General features: G+C 39.2%; 1 pseudogene; it reads left to right on the forward strand.

Moving 5' to 3' along the window:
• Window positions 1-13994, forward strand: part of LOC149229708 (NADH dehydrogenase [ubiquinone] 1 alpha subcomplex subunit 9, mitochondrial pseudogene) — a 54664-nt pseudogene extending 40670 nt beyond the window's left edge.
• Window positions 13995-15650: the final 1656 nt, after the last annotated feature.

Consider the following 15650-nt stretch of genomic DNA (forward strand, 5'->3'; position numbering starts at 1 on the left):
GATAGGAGGATAACCAAAAGAAAAGAAGAAAAGTTGGGTTTGCTAGTTCAAGTGCACCCAAACAAAGAGAAGAAAAAATGTTAGGTAAGTAGGTTGTGTAGGTAGTTTTGAGGTTGCAGAATGAAGAGTTGTGATCAATTTTGTGTTTCCAAGTGTTAAATCTACTCAGATCACAAGTGCAAGGCAATTTTCCCTTGGAGCAGCTCAAGCGAGGCATGACTAACTTCCCCTTCATCCTTTTCCCCAAATCATTCATTAATTTTCCCTAAAGATGTTAAGATCTGCTTAATATCTCTAAAATTCATCATATTCCATAACATTTGCCTAAGTAAAGATCTGCTTTGCTTAAAAGGTGCTCATATTTCTTCTATAAGTCCTATTTCCCCTTTGTAGCCTAAGATTTCTATGCTTAGCGCTTTCTGATCAAAATTCATATTAATTGCTAACTCTATTATGTAAATCCCTCCTTATTTCCCCTCCCCATACTAAAAATATGTTAAAAATCCCCTTTATATACATATCCCCCCCTTTGGTTGAAATATAACCATAAATATTGCTTTGGGAGTTACTAAGTTTACCTGAAACTTAGTAAAAACCCTCTTTCCATGCAATTGGACCCCTTCCAATGCACTTAACCTTCCTCTGATCTCATTTTTCCCTTCTCCAATGCATTGGACCCCTTCCGATGCGATTATCGCAGTCGGCAATCGCAACATATATGTGCCCCAGTTCATTCCTCTGATCCATCCTCCGATGTGATATCGCTATCGCACCCGAAAGCGATATCGCTATCGCAAGCCCCCATTTCGCTATCACATATATATAAGTCCCGACCTCTCGCCCTCCGCCGATGCTATATGCCGATTGCGCGTCAGCCGTCCGATCCCCCCTTCATCTAACGACCCATATCTCATCGCTCCATCGCTTATATATAAAGCCTTTGCCCCCATGACCCCTCTGATGCGATATTGCGATCTAATCGCAGCCGTTGGATCTTCTCTCGCTAGATCCAACGGCCCTAATGTATTCCCTGCTACAGTGATCGCTCCCGCCCCCGCAAAGCTCAAATTTCCTGTGTAAAGTGTTTTTTTGCCTTATAAAGGTAAAAAGGCTATTTTCCTCATATTTCTCAATCTGCGCCCACGCGCGCTTCCAGTTCAAAGGAAGCTTAGTCATTTCTTCACCATTTTTTATCGCCTCGGCCCAAATTTGCTCCGGACAACGAGCACGGCCTCAGCACAAGCTACCAGTCCACAAATCCTCCTCTATTATGCAGTTTTTACTCCCTTTTTATGGTATTTTGATCGGCCAGCGCCGATAAACCTTCTAAAGCCCACAGAAAGCACCACAGCTGTTCCTTTTTTCCATAAAGTGGTAGGAAAGGGCGATTTTGCAAAGTTAAAGTGTATCAGTGAAGAAAAAGTGCATCAGAACAGCCGAAAAGTGTATCAGTTAAAGAGTATCAGTGGAAGACTTAATGCCAAAGTAGATGAGCATTAAAGAAGATCGCAGTAAGTCAAAGAGTATCGGTGGAGAGTTTAAAGCCATTAAAAGCTCATCAGATCAAGATTAATGCACATTAAAGCCACCTAAGAGCAGCGGATCAGAGATCAAGAAGCAGTTATTGCAGAATGAACAGCACAGAGCCAAAAGGACACATATTAACTCATGTTTTGATGCAGCTGCCTCCAGCACAGCTCAAAATAGATATTTGTTACATTAATTGCAGTAGAAGTTAGGTTAATCGCAGTTATTTCCTTAGATCTTTTAACAGATCTGTTTTGTAGATATTTTGCTTATAAATACCTCCCTAAACAATGTTTTAAGGGTTGGTTGCTGTTGGTTTGTTATTTCATTTCTGAACTGTGCTGTAACTCTGTGAATATTCTGAATAAAAGGCCGCTGGAATGCATTGTTGCTGAACTCTGGATGTGGGATTGATGATAGGGGGCTATGTTACAGAATTCTTGAATCATTCTGTGGATCAATAAGTCTTTCTCTTACTTGTGTCTTCAATTTCTGTCTTTCTATATCACACATGTTTCATAATCTAAATATCAGGGAAAAGGAATAGCCCAGAATTTACGTAACTGTAATCTGTGTTCAATCTCTGTTATTTTCTATGTTTTCTTCAAAATTAGCACAAATATTGAATACTTAATTGCTCTTGTTTCCCTAGTTTTTGCATCTTGATTGCAGGCTAAGAAATCCTTAATCGCTTCTTGGTCTTAATCATTCACTTTCCCTTTGTCAGATGAAGGATTCTTAGTTGCCCTTCACCTCTGACCCCATTCCGTCTGACTTCAGCTTGCAGATTGTTCCATGACTGATTCCCTACTCTGTAGCACCTCTTTTTGTCAAAGAAACCATATCCAGCTCATCCTCGTGGACTCCATTTCCCAATGGACTGAACTTCTTAGATTTGCACCCTGTTCCATTGAATGACACCATCCATCCAACCAAACTTAAAACAAACTCCGCACTTCATAACTAGCCTAACATCTCGCCAAACAAAGCTAAATCATAAAGAGAGAGCCCTCTCTGGTTGCAGGTAGGCTAGGACCTGCAACTAAAATATTGGTTTGTGGTTACCTTGGCCGTATTCCCTTAGGAGTCAAAGGGAACAACCTGAGTGATAACAGGTGATACACTTGGCCTAATGTATCCCTTGTCCAACATTTTCTTCAACTGCAACTTCGAATCTACCAACTCAAGTGTGCTCATCCTGTAACGTGCCTTTGATGTTGGAGTTGCCCTTAGAACTAACTCAATAAAAAATTCCACCTCCCTGTGAGGTGGCAACTCTAAAATATCCACAAGAAATACATCCTGGAATTGTTGTAGAACTGCGTACCTGCTCAAAACATCCACATCCTCAACTTCCTTACGTTTGTCACTAGAAATGTGCACTGCAAATAACACACACCCTTTCCTACGACGACGCTTTTCCTACATAGCCATCACCATCCTAACTGATGTGGATTTCTTCTTTCCCTGTAAGACTCTAGGTTCTCCATTGTCATCCGAGCACTTAATAGCTTTGTAATAACAATCCACCTTGGTCCTATGAAGGTATAACCAATCCATGTCCAACAACATACTGTACGATCCCAACGGTAATACATTCAAATGTGATGTGGTAGGCATACCATTCAAATCAAATGCACAAGCTCTTACCCAATGGTGAACTCGCTTCTTTGTACTTGTAGCCAACTGCACTAACCAAGATTTTGCATGCAATTCCTTACTCAAACCACACTTATCCACCAAGTCAGGACTAACATAGCTATAATTAGATCTAGGGTCAATCAAAATAGAAATAACTTGATCACAAAGCTTACCATCCATCTCAATGATAGATGCCTAATGGTCTACTTGTTTGTTATCCAATGTTGCATAGATACGAGGAATGCTCTGACCAACATCCCCAACAGTTTTTGCGTCTTGTGCACTATATATCTAAGGCCTACCACCATGATTTTGCAAACAAGCTCTCCTGTGATGATTTCCCACAATTCCAACACTTTATAGGCTTCTAGCCTACATCCTTATTCTATTCTTCGGATCGAAATCCCTATCCTTTTTTTGATGCATTGATCTTCTTAGATGGCACTACATTCTCTTTATTACCTGTACCCCGAGGTCTTGTTCGATTTCTGTCCCATTTTCCTTTGTTCTTTCCATTACCTTTCCAGTTTGGCTTAGTCTCAGATCTATGCTTCGATTGCTCATAACAATGCCTTAGCTTTCAGATGGTCTCCTCCAATGATTTAGGCTCATTGGACTCAACCTTGTCTTTGAATGTAATCGATAATCCATTAATGAACCTCTAAATCTTGGACTTATCCTCCGTGAGGTAAGGCACATACCTTAGTAGCTCCAAGAACTTGCTAGTGTACTCCTCATCTGTTACCAATCCCATCTTTAGTTCATAGAATTATTTTGCATTGTCATCAAAGTATCTAGACTCTACATATACTTCTTCTTGAACAACCTATCGAACTCACTCCAAGTCAAGTCCTCCTCATGAATACATCTGACATTATTCACATCTTCCCACCAAATGTATGCTTACCATTTAAGACTGGATGTAGCTACTCTAGCTTTCATGTTCTCTGAGTAATCATGTAACCTGAAGAACTTCCTCATGTCAAGCAACCATGCCTCTGCATCTTGTGGTTTCTTCATCTCTCCATCAAAACTAGGTGGCTTTGCATTCTTAAACTCATCTGTCAAGTATCCCCTATCACTCCTCATATAAGGATGATGACGATGACAATCATAGTGCCCATCTGAACCAGAACTAGAATAGTACATGTGTCTATCCCCTCTCCTATCCAGAGTGTCCAATAATTTGCCATATCTCACTGTGTCATCTATATTCGGCCTGTGACCGCCATGTAAACTACTACCATATGCCCCATTAGTTTTGTCCTCCTACTCATGGCTAATCCGACGTGGTTCTTGTCGTTGTAAATATGACAAACTTTGAAGTATCACTGCATTTACCTCTGCTAGCTTCTCCTATGTCTGTATGATTTTGTCATTATCTGCCTTACAACTCCTTATTTCTTCTTTTAATCTTCTCAGTGTATCTGCCAAATCGGAAGAATTCCTAACACCATACTACTCATCTAATTCATAGGGAGAGTCTTTGTAGTCTACCATATTACTATCCATTGGATATTTCTTCCTACAAGGTATATCATGTCAGCTAAACCAAATCACAATAAACCAACATACCTTAGCATAGCTCGGGGAGGTTACCTTGTCTATAATATCAACAAATTAGCATGATACATGTATAACATAATGATGACATCATATAGAAACATAACATATAAGCCTATAACCATTCAACCATCATTCTAGCTAGGGTCCAGTCATCAATGCATGACCTCATCAATAATGCATACCACGACCTCATTTACATCATTGTACACTTGACCATATGCAAAAAATTAACATGCATAAGCAATGCGTAATCCATAACAAACAAGCATAAACAAATATAATCAAACATAAATGAACAATACTTGTAACCAAGCCTACAAGAATGATACACGTAACCAAGCATACAAGAATGATACATGTAAATGACATGTAACCAGTCATACACTCATGACGATGTATCCCACAAAAACACCATCAACTTCCATATGGTGACATCACTACAACCATGATCAACACCATGCAAAAGCAATAAGCACATGGAGTACAATCATGAGAGTCACACATGCAACCGACATGAATGCATGAAAAACACACATAGCACATCCAGTCTAAGGGGTGAACCATGCTCTGATACCACTCTGTAGTATCAAATATGACCCAAAGAGAGCACAACCTGCTCTGATACCACTCTGTAACACCCTCCTCCCACATCTACCCAAGTAACCGGCCAATCGGGGTAAACATGTGATGAGAGGCCACAATGATATGATTTGAACTCCTAAGTCATGTTAAGGAAGTGGAACTGATGGAAACACACTATATTAACCTTCAACATCAGCATCAGGACCCTCAGGAGCCATCCTAACCTTTCTGCCAATCAGCCCCTGGGTCCCACTAAGATTTTAGACCACTTGACCCCTAGACACTCCCATGCTATAGGCCTGTCAGTGTCCAGGAGGCTCTGGATGCTCTCATGACAAGGCATGCTAGCATCTAGGGACTATTTTGCTCATTGTTGTGCCAGTGTCCCCTAGATTTGAGCCATTTTTTTAAGGCCAGAGCCCAAGTCACTGCCCAAAATTGAATGACACCTTTAGAATAGTAAGATAACAGGGAAATGACAATACAAATGTAGTTAATTGAATAAGACCTTGATTGGACCCCTACTAGCCATGATAGGAATTTCGTTAAACATATCATGCATATGTAATCTACAGGTGTAAATAATATATCTAAGCATAGGGGTCTCATACTTAGCTGAGAATCGCTAAGAATCATTGATGCCTCAACACATTGGCTATCATTTCATCCATTAGGTCATAGATACATTGTTCATCCATTTACAAGTAAAAACATGATGAGAGCCATACATAGCTATTGTCATAAAACATATACATAACCAACATAATAGCAAAAGAAATACCAAGGAAATCATAGCCATATGATCCACATATAAACCAGTATAATATTCATAGAAATACAAGGAGAAATAACCTCATATTGATGATGCAAAATCCAAACCCCAGATGGGACTTCCATGTTCCACCCGACCGTAGAATGGTTGAGTCAAATCTCTCTTCAGCGATTCACCCCCGTGCCATATTCGAAGCATGAATATGGGATCTCACAGAACACATCAATCCAAAACCGTCCAGGGCTTCTAGAGGCCATCCACCTCAACCCATCAAACAATGATTCCACCTCATGGTCAGACATCACAAAACCATCATCAGATTGGTCTCTATCCAAACCTTCTAGGGCTCCAAAGCGTTTGTTCCAACTAATATTAGGGTCCAACCCTAACCCCATTATTTATGTAATAGGGTCGAGTCATAGTTATAGTTAGTTAAAGAGTCAATAAAGCCCATATTAGTAATTGTAAGTGGTTGACCTGCATTTAAAGAAGGGACCACAGTTAGTTGCAAATGGGCCATGGTATTAGAAAGATGGTATTAATAAGAACCATGGTACTGACCCATGGTATTGCATGTATGAATCCTATATAAAGGATATAGACTCCCCTTGAGGAGCGTCATGTCTTATTTTGTAATTGAGCCCAACTCTATTGGAGGTTGCCCCCTCGAAGAGGCAAGTGAACATTGCTTTCCTTTCTGAATAATAAAATACATGCTATTATTTCTTATTGTTCTGTGTTCTGGGTATATTTCTTCGCATATTTGGTATTTTGGTATCTTCTCGCAGGTCAAGAGCATAACAACCAAGGCTTCTAGGAGTAGTAACTCAACTCACATCTATTGTCGGGCTTCTAGAGTGTTTGTCCATTCAAGGCTTCCAGGACTAGTAACTCAACCCAAGTTGTTACAGGGTTTCCAGAGCGTTTTTCCAACCAGGGCTTCTAGAAACTAATAAATCGACCCAAGCTAAAGGAAACATGAGAACCAACCAAAATAAAACAAAGAAATAAACCCACAATCTCCATGACTATCCAAGAAATGGCAAGGCAATCCATTGTCAATCCTCCCTGCCATGACAAATCATGATCAAAATCCACATGCATATGCCATGCATGCCAAAACTAGTGAGGAAAACATACATGCAACTCGGTACCTGCAAGCCAAATCCATTGTAGTTGTTGATCCTTATGTCCTATTGTGCTTTCCTGCTCTTCCTTTTCCTTCTTGCTTCAAAATTCCAAGTATGCCACACTCTCCAAGAGTGCTCCAAGAAAACTCTAAGTGTCCAAGAGTATGAGAGAGCTCCAAAACTAAACTGACAAAAGTCTGTGTATTGATCCTCAGAAGCCTTTTATGAATGAGGCCTCTATTTTCTTCATTTTCCATTATTTTCCTTCATTTTCCTCCTCACATGCAACTTGTGACCCTTCACCTTCCTTTTCTCCTAATTTCCATTATTTTCATAAATAAATGTGCCAAAAATGTCATTTTGCATTTCAAAATCCATTTCCTTTTCCAATTTCCTTATCCAAAATAACCAAAATGAACACCCACACTAGGATGTCTTTGCCCACCATTCATCTTGGAATACGTCTCCCATGACCGTGGTCTTATAAGATTTACATGGATTTTTTAACTAGGGTTGTTACAATGAGCTCAAGGTTGATCATAGCATATTGTATTCATCCAGATTCTTTGACTAATGCACTATATAGATAGCAGGGTTTTTTTAGTTGTGGATTTCCCCATAAAATCATTGTGTTATGTGTGATTCAATTCTTTCTCTTGTATGCTTCATGATTTCATCGATCGCTTATTGTTTCCATTAATGAGTAGAGTAGATTCAAGTCTATTATTATAGTAGATTACGATTAGTAGTTTGAATCTACAATAAATTTCTACATGGTATCAGAGTAGAATTCATTATAGAATAGGAGAATGTGAGTTTTTCTTTTGCAGGAGAAATTAAATTTGCAGTATCATACTTCAGAGCCAACAAGATGCCATTCTATGGATTGAGACTCGAATATGCCCTTAAGGGTAGTTCAAATTATATTTCTTAGAAGGACATGATGGAGGAAGTGTTGGAAGAAAACGGGCTTAAGAAATTCATAGACAAAGATATTCCTAAGCCTCCAACAGTTGATGCTTAGGATCTAGTAGAGTGGAGAAAGTGTGTGGAAAAGGTGAGAAGGATTATCCTAGAAGGTATTAGAGATAATATTGTCTTGAACCTCCATGGTAAGACCTTGAAAGACCTGTTTCAAAACAGCATTGACCACAAGAAGCTGGCGCTGAAGGAAAAGCTCAGAAATATCAAGATGAAGAAGGCGACACAATACTGAAGTACTTGACCAAGTTCACCCATTGTCGGGATGAGATTGGAAGTGTCAATGTTATAGTTTCTGAAGATGATATGGTGAACCTAACACTTCTAGGCCTTCCCAAGGGTTGGAACAACTACCAGAACTCGGTTAATGGGAGGGAGAATATACCAAAGGGGGTGTTTTTGGTTCGATTTAGTGCAAGAAGAGATTGGGTGGAACACCAGAGATGGGACCTCATCCAAAGAAGTGGAAGAAAAATTTGCATTAGTTAGTAAAGAAAAGAAATCCAAGGGAAAGAAGTTACATGGCGAGGAGGACAACAAGAAGAAGGACTTGTCGAACATAAAGTTTTTTCATTGTCACGAGTTCAAGCACTATGCCACGAAATGGCCACAAAAGTAAATAAGAAAGAAGGAGCCTGCAGTAGCAGAAGTGGGTGAAGCTCTAGCTTCACAGTTAGAACTTGATTTTACTCTCATTTCATTAATGGAAAACACTATAATGGGAATCATGCAGTATCTTGACAACAGTTCCTCAGTCCATATGATGGGGAAAAGAAATCTCTTCAGTGACTTGGAGGAGAAATACCTCGAGCAGAACATAGAGTTTGGATATGACAGGACGTAAAGCGTGACCGGTATTGGTACTCTTACATTTCAAAGGGAGTATGGCTCCCCTCTCAGACTCATAGATGTGATGTATGTTCCAGGACTAAAGAAGAATATTTTTTATGTCACAGTATTGGAAGACTGTGGCTACGTTGTGATATTTAACAAAGGAAATTTTTTCCTTAGACACGTCGCCACGAGACAATTGAACAGATCAGTGTGCAAGTCAAGAACCTGTATGCACTTTAGGTACAATATCCATGCAAATCCTTAAGGAGCAAGGCAAAGGTTAGAGACTTGGTGGTTGAGAGGGAGCATGAATTACCTCTCAACATGCAGCCTCAGAAGTAGAATCAGCAAGTTGTGGAGTAGCCACAATTGGAGAAGTAGAGAGGAGGCTGAGTGGAGACATCCACTCAAGCAGAGACCTCCAGTAGGGGAAAGTTTTGAGCCAAGTGGGAAGAGGGAGTACATGCATCCATACCTCCAGGTGTGAGGTGGGGTGATATGAAACCTTAGTTCCAGAGTCTTAGAAATAGGGCAAGATCCATTGAGGTGTTTTTTGTATCATGGATCATTACCTTTGTTGGGTTGTGTTAAATTCTTTCCATGACTACCATTGTACGTTGCGTCGGGTGGTCACATGGGGGGGGTGGCTACACCCCTTGTTGAGGGGTATGCAAGTGGGTGGTAGCCTCCCTGCACAAGGTCTGGGGCAGCGCTTCGAGAAATTTTTTTTGGACCCTATATTAGGTGGGCAGACCTACCTATGGTTTTGTGCATGGATTTCACACATGGTTTTGGGCATGATAGTTTACTGACCATGGTATTTTGTAGATCTGGTCAAGGGAATTACGGTTATTTTCTAATCCAGGGTTAATGGATTGGGGTTTTTGGATGCTTCAGTATGTATATATATGTATCGTAACATTGAAAGGAACATAATGAAAAATCAATCCGGTAGTCCCGGTTTTGGGATCTGGGGGAAGATATCTGTGTATATCTGTTTTATGCTCTCACCATTGTTTATTTTATATTTTTAGAATTCGTATGCAGCTAATTTATGTATGGGGTTAAAACCTACAACCTTTCTACAGGGGCCCACAATATTCAGTAGCAGGAGGATCAATTTTTGTCATATACTAAGGAGTGTAGAGAAAAGTTGAAAGCAAAGCAGGAGACTTAGTAGTACAGTTAGCAGCAACACAATTTTCCCAGTAGACAGTTGCAGACACAGTTGATTCAGTTTATTTTGTTTGGATTCTTTTTAGTTGCAGATGTTGTAGTAGCAACAACAACAGTGACAAGAGTTGCATGTAGAACGTTCCAAAGGTACTAGATTGGGATAGATGTGAATTAATTTCTTATTGAGAGTGAGTGTAGAAAATAACAACAAGAAATGTTTAAAATAGCATCAAGAAAAAAATTCTAATTTAATTTGTCCTTGAATTAAATTGAGAATAAATTTGTAATTCCACCTCTCATGACAACTTGTAATAGTTAACCAAGTTAATTTGACTTAGTTGGATTAGTTATTTCAAGTTGAGGGTCTAACTAGAGTCATGTAGAGTGTCTCCTACAATTAGGAACACTAGTTGAGTTTATTTTGATTTGTAATTAGTTAATTCAGTCTAACTGAGTTAAAGTCAGTGAAACTAGTTCAAGTGACGGAGGAATTAGTGGGAGGTCTAGTAGTGGGGTGTTGCCTTCAGTAGTGAGGTGTTGCCTATAGGAGTAGGGTGTTGCCTATACTAGGGTGGTGTTTCCTGAAGTATAATGGGGTGCTACCTGAAGTGTAGTGTGGTGTTGCTTGTAGTACAGTGGTGTGTTGCCTGAAGTGCAGTGTGGTGTTGCCTACAGTCGAGTGTGGTGTTGCCTAAAGTGATCATCCAATAAACTAAAGATTCACCCATATGATTAACTCATGCATATTAGATCAGAGAAAGATCTCGTTGAGATTGGATTTCACAGACAGTGTACTATCAGTTGTCAAATCATCTAAATTAAACAAATGGTGCATGCAGTCAGAGGAAGGCCTATGAGGATTGCATAATTCATAATTGAGGAATTTCCCCGTTAAATAGGGGCTAATTCCTTGAGGAACAACACAAGGAATGAGGAGCTTGGAGGCTTGGAAATTTGGCTAAGTATTGGCCAAAGGTAGTCAATCAGGCATAGGATAGAAAATACTTATGCAGGTTGAGCTCAAGGTTGAGCATAGCATATTGTATTCATCCAGATTCCTTGATTAATGTAATATACAGATAGAAAGGTTTTTTTAGTTGTGGATTTCCCCAGAAAATCATTGTGATATGTGTGACTGAATTATTTCTCTTGTATTCTTTGTGATTTCATCGATTGTTTATTGTTTCCGCTGATGAGTAGAGTAGAGTCAAGTCAATTGTTTTAGTAAATTACAGTTATCATTTTGAATCTACAAGAAATTTCTACACATCCACCCATGGTATTCTTCCACCCATGGTATTATAACTCAATAAGGCTATAAGTAACAAGCCTCATTTTGTAAAAGGACTAATTGTCCACCACAATGTAGTCGTTACAGTTCTTTTATGTTTTAATAAAAAGTTTCTTTGTGGTTTTGTTTCCTGTGTGTTCTCCTCTTTTTCTTCCATTTGAAATTTTCAGATCTTGGCACCCCCCCAAGATTTGGATCAGCGATGTCAGAGTCAGGTTATGATTTCATGGGAACCTGAGTTTGAAAGAATTATTGTGGTGGTGTGTGTAAACTTGCGTTTATTTTTCTTGTCTCTTGATTGTACTTTTTTGGGGGGGTTTATAGGAAGTTTTAGGCATGAGTGTTTTGTTCTTACTTTTTCATTTCCCATATGGTGGACCTACTCCCAACACTCACAAGTTGTTGAAGTCTAAGTTGGACGAGAATGATTGTGTGGGCACCGATACTCAAACCATGAGTTACTACAACTTGTGAATTGATCACAACGGGGCTTGGCAAACAAATCAGTCGGCACCCCCATGAGGTTGTTTCAAGAGGAGACATGTTTCAAACACATGGAATTTTTCTACTTATGGAATGAATTAAATTTCTCTCGAGCTCTGTCACAAGGGAAAGAGTCATCCTCTCTTAGAATTTGTGTTCGCTGTAACAATGTTGGAACTAATGCTTCTGCAGGGGAGTCATCTGAAGAAGATGCTAGAGTCCATCAAGGAGCTCATAAAAAATTCTAACTTCAATTTCTTGGCCACAACCTTCTCCCTGTTCATTTCCCTTTTGTTCAGATCTGAGGGCTTCGAGCACTATCACTGCGACCAAAACATGCCCATGGGGATGAACCTCACTAACATGGCCAATATGATCAAGTGCGTCAGCAATGATGACATCATCACCATCAAGGCCGATGATAGAGGTGACACCATTACGTTCATGTTCAAAATCCCCAACTAGGACAAGATTTTAGAATTCAAAATGAAGTTAATGGATATTGACAACGTGCATCTGAGAATTCCATAGGAAAAGTATCATGCCATTGTGAGGATGCCATCTCAAGAATTTTCTTGACACCCTTTGTGCAAGGATCCAAATTCATCAGAAGGGATGATTGAATATTCATCGAATCAGATCTAAGTGTCAGATCTTAGCTGAACAGAAAAACCCCAGAATTGCCAAACTGGCTTGTGGCTAGGAGAACACGACAAATCTAACCAGGCATCATGATGCATTATCTTCTTCGACTAAATATTTTTGTGACCACTTATTCAATGGAAATAAAATAAAGTGAAGGTTTACTGAAACTTGATACGGCTGATTTTTCAAGGGAATCTTTGTTGCATCGAAAATAAAGTTAGCTATTATTTGGATCCTTGCAATATTTTTCTCCCGTGATACCTGGGTCCTTGATAGTATTGGAGACAATGGTCTAGAAACTGTATCATCAACCTAGAAATAGATTATGCTATTATTGCGGCTTTGAAAGATGATGACACGATTATGGGAAGGACTTATGAGCTTGGGGCCTAGAGGTGTTCACCATAGAACAACTGGTCCACTTGATGTTTGAAATGATATGAGAAGAGCCTTGTTTCATAAAAATTCCTATCCCGCTTGCTGGGCTTATTTCGTCACCCAGAGAGTTATTGTTGAACAAAGTCCCATTTATGCTTCCAATACTTGAGGTCCTTAACCAAGATTATGTGCACTCACTTTTAGTTGATAATGTGGTGTCTCCAAATGCATTAACATTTGCAGACTTGGGATTTGTGCCCCACTATCTCAAGCACTACCCTGTCAAATTTATTTTCCATTATCGTATTGGGGGTCCATCATTTGGTGCAACCTTGGGTGAACATATCTCAGGTGAAATATTCTAAGGAGATCGTCTGTCAGTAGTATCATTGCAATTTTCTTTAGAGCCACAAGCTTCCTAGGTCAATATGTTGTGCAACAACTTGCTAAGATAGATTCTCAAGTTATGGTTCCCTTTGGAGGTTCGTAGGATTCACCCAACCATTTGAAACTTATTGATGATCTAGGACAAATTTTTCCAATGAAATATAATCCATGGGATGAGAGCTCAATCAAGGAAGTGATGGCAAAGTCTAATGTTATCATCAATCTAATTGGTAGAGAGTATGAGACGCACAATTTCAGTTTTGAAGAGGTCAATGTAGTTATTTCTAAGCATATTGAAAAGATAGCTAAAGTGCAGGGAGGCATTATGAGGCTTATACAATTATCTTTTCTTGGAGCATATTCAACATCACCATCTAAACAACAACGAACAAAAGTAGTTGCATAGGATGTAATTCTTAGAGAATTTCCAGAGGCAACCATTATAAGACCAACTACTATGATTGGTACAGAACACCATATTTTAAATAAGTGGGGTAAGATAACGACGAAGTGGAGTGTTCTTCCCTTTATTAGAGATGGTTCCACAAGGCTTAAGTCAATTTATGTAATTGATGTTGCTATAGAAGAGACAAAATCATGAATCAAGGATTGTAAGTTTGAAAATAAGTTGTTAGATGTTTGTGATGGCAATGGAAACAATAGAAATTCTACATTTGAATATTCCCCTTAAACTGGTCAACAACATTTGGCATCTTTCAAGGTGGGACCATCAAATCACATCAATGGGAGTCACAAATGTGAAACTTGAATACTTGGAGGAAGGCTTTACAACATCTCATTGGACAGTGAGAATTTACAAATATAAACCACTATATTTCTATCAAATAGTCTGGCAAAAAAACTATCTCGAGGTCCATTTTCTAAGCCATGCACCGTCAGTCACACATTTGGCCCACAAGCATTACAGGGTATCTCTATCCTCGTACCCTCGTTCATCATGGTTATGGTTCACACACAAACCCAAGGTTATGGGTCAACTGCACAAAACCCTTGTCATCGAAGTCCATTTGCTAAGTCACACACTATTAGTATCACAGTTGGTCACAAGCATTACAGGGTATCTCTATCCTCGGACTTCGTTCGCCATGGTTATGGGTCATCCACAAACCCATGGTTCATCGAATTCCATTTGCTAGGTCACACACTATTATTATAATAGTTGGTCACACACATTGCAGGGTATCTCTATCCTCGAATCTTCATTCATCGTGGTTATGGGTCAACCACACAAAACCCTTCTCTTCAGTGGCTCTTCATATTCAACAAATACTTCTCAAGAGGGAACTTCATGCAATGGGGACCATTGCTTCTTAAGGAGGGAGGAATCATCTAAATGGAAAGTTTCATCCACCCATGGTATTCAACCACCCATGGAATTTACCCATGGTATTGTAACTCAAAAAGGTTATAAGTAACAAACCTCATTTTGTAAAAGGACAAATTGTCCATCACAATGTAGCTATTACATTTCTTCTTTGTTTTAATAAAAAGTTTCTTTGCGGTTTTGTTTCCTTTGTGTTCTCCTCTTTTTCTAGCATTTCAATTTTTCAGATCTCACCCCCCTCCTTCCCACACTGCCCCACCCCCACACCCCCTCCGCCGCCCAAGATATAGATCATAAACATTAATAATATAATGCATATTAGAAATACTAAAGCAGTGAGAGATATCCTGATAATTTCAAAACCTGAAAAGTTTATTTGTGCACCATGCCAACCTGGAAAGCAATCAAAGCCCAGTTTCAACAAAGGAATGCTCATCATCAAAGCCTCTAGAAATCATTCATGCATATTTGTGCAGGCCAACTAGAATTTGAAATGTGTAAGGAGGAAGGTACGTTATATTATTTATTCATGATTATACTGTAATGATGTGGGTATTTTTCATAAGATTTAATTCAGTACCATTAGAATGTTTTAGAACCTTCAAAGTAGCAGTTGAAAAAGAAGGTGAGCTAAATATAAAATGTTTAAGGACAAATAGAGTTGGGGAATTTACCTAAGGGGAATTCTATGAATGCTATGAAAAACATGGAATCAAGAGGGAACTATCTATTGCTAGGACTCCACAACAAAATGGAATGGTTGAAAGAAATAATATATACGTTCAAGAGATTGCAAGAACGATGATTTTAGCAGTTGGTTTAAAACCTAAATTTTGGAGAGAAGTAGTTGGGGTAGCAATATATACTATGAACAAGGCACAACTCTGAGAAAATAGTGATAAAATTCCATAT

Source organism: Pinus tabuliformis, chromosome J (genome assembly GCF_031772625.1).
Source record: "Pinus tabuliformis cultivar Carrire ecotype Pingquan chromosome J, CPIR1, whole genome shotgun sequence".
Classification (NCBI taxonomy): domain Eukaryota; kingdom Viridiplantae; phylum Streptophyta; class Pinopsida; order Pinales; family Pinaceae; genus Pinus; species Pinus tabuliformis.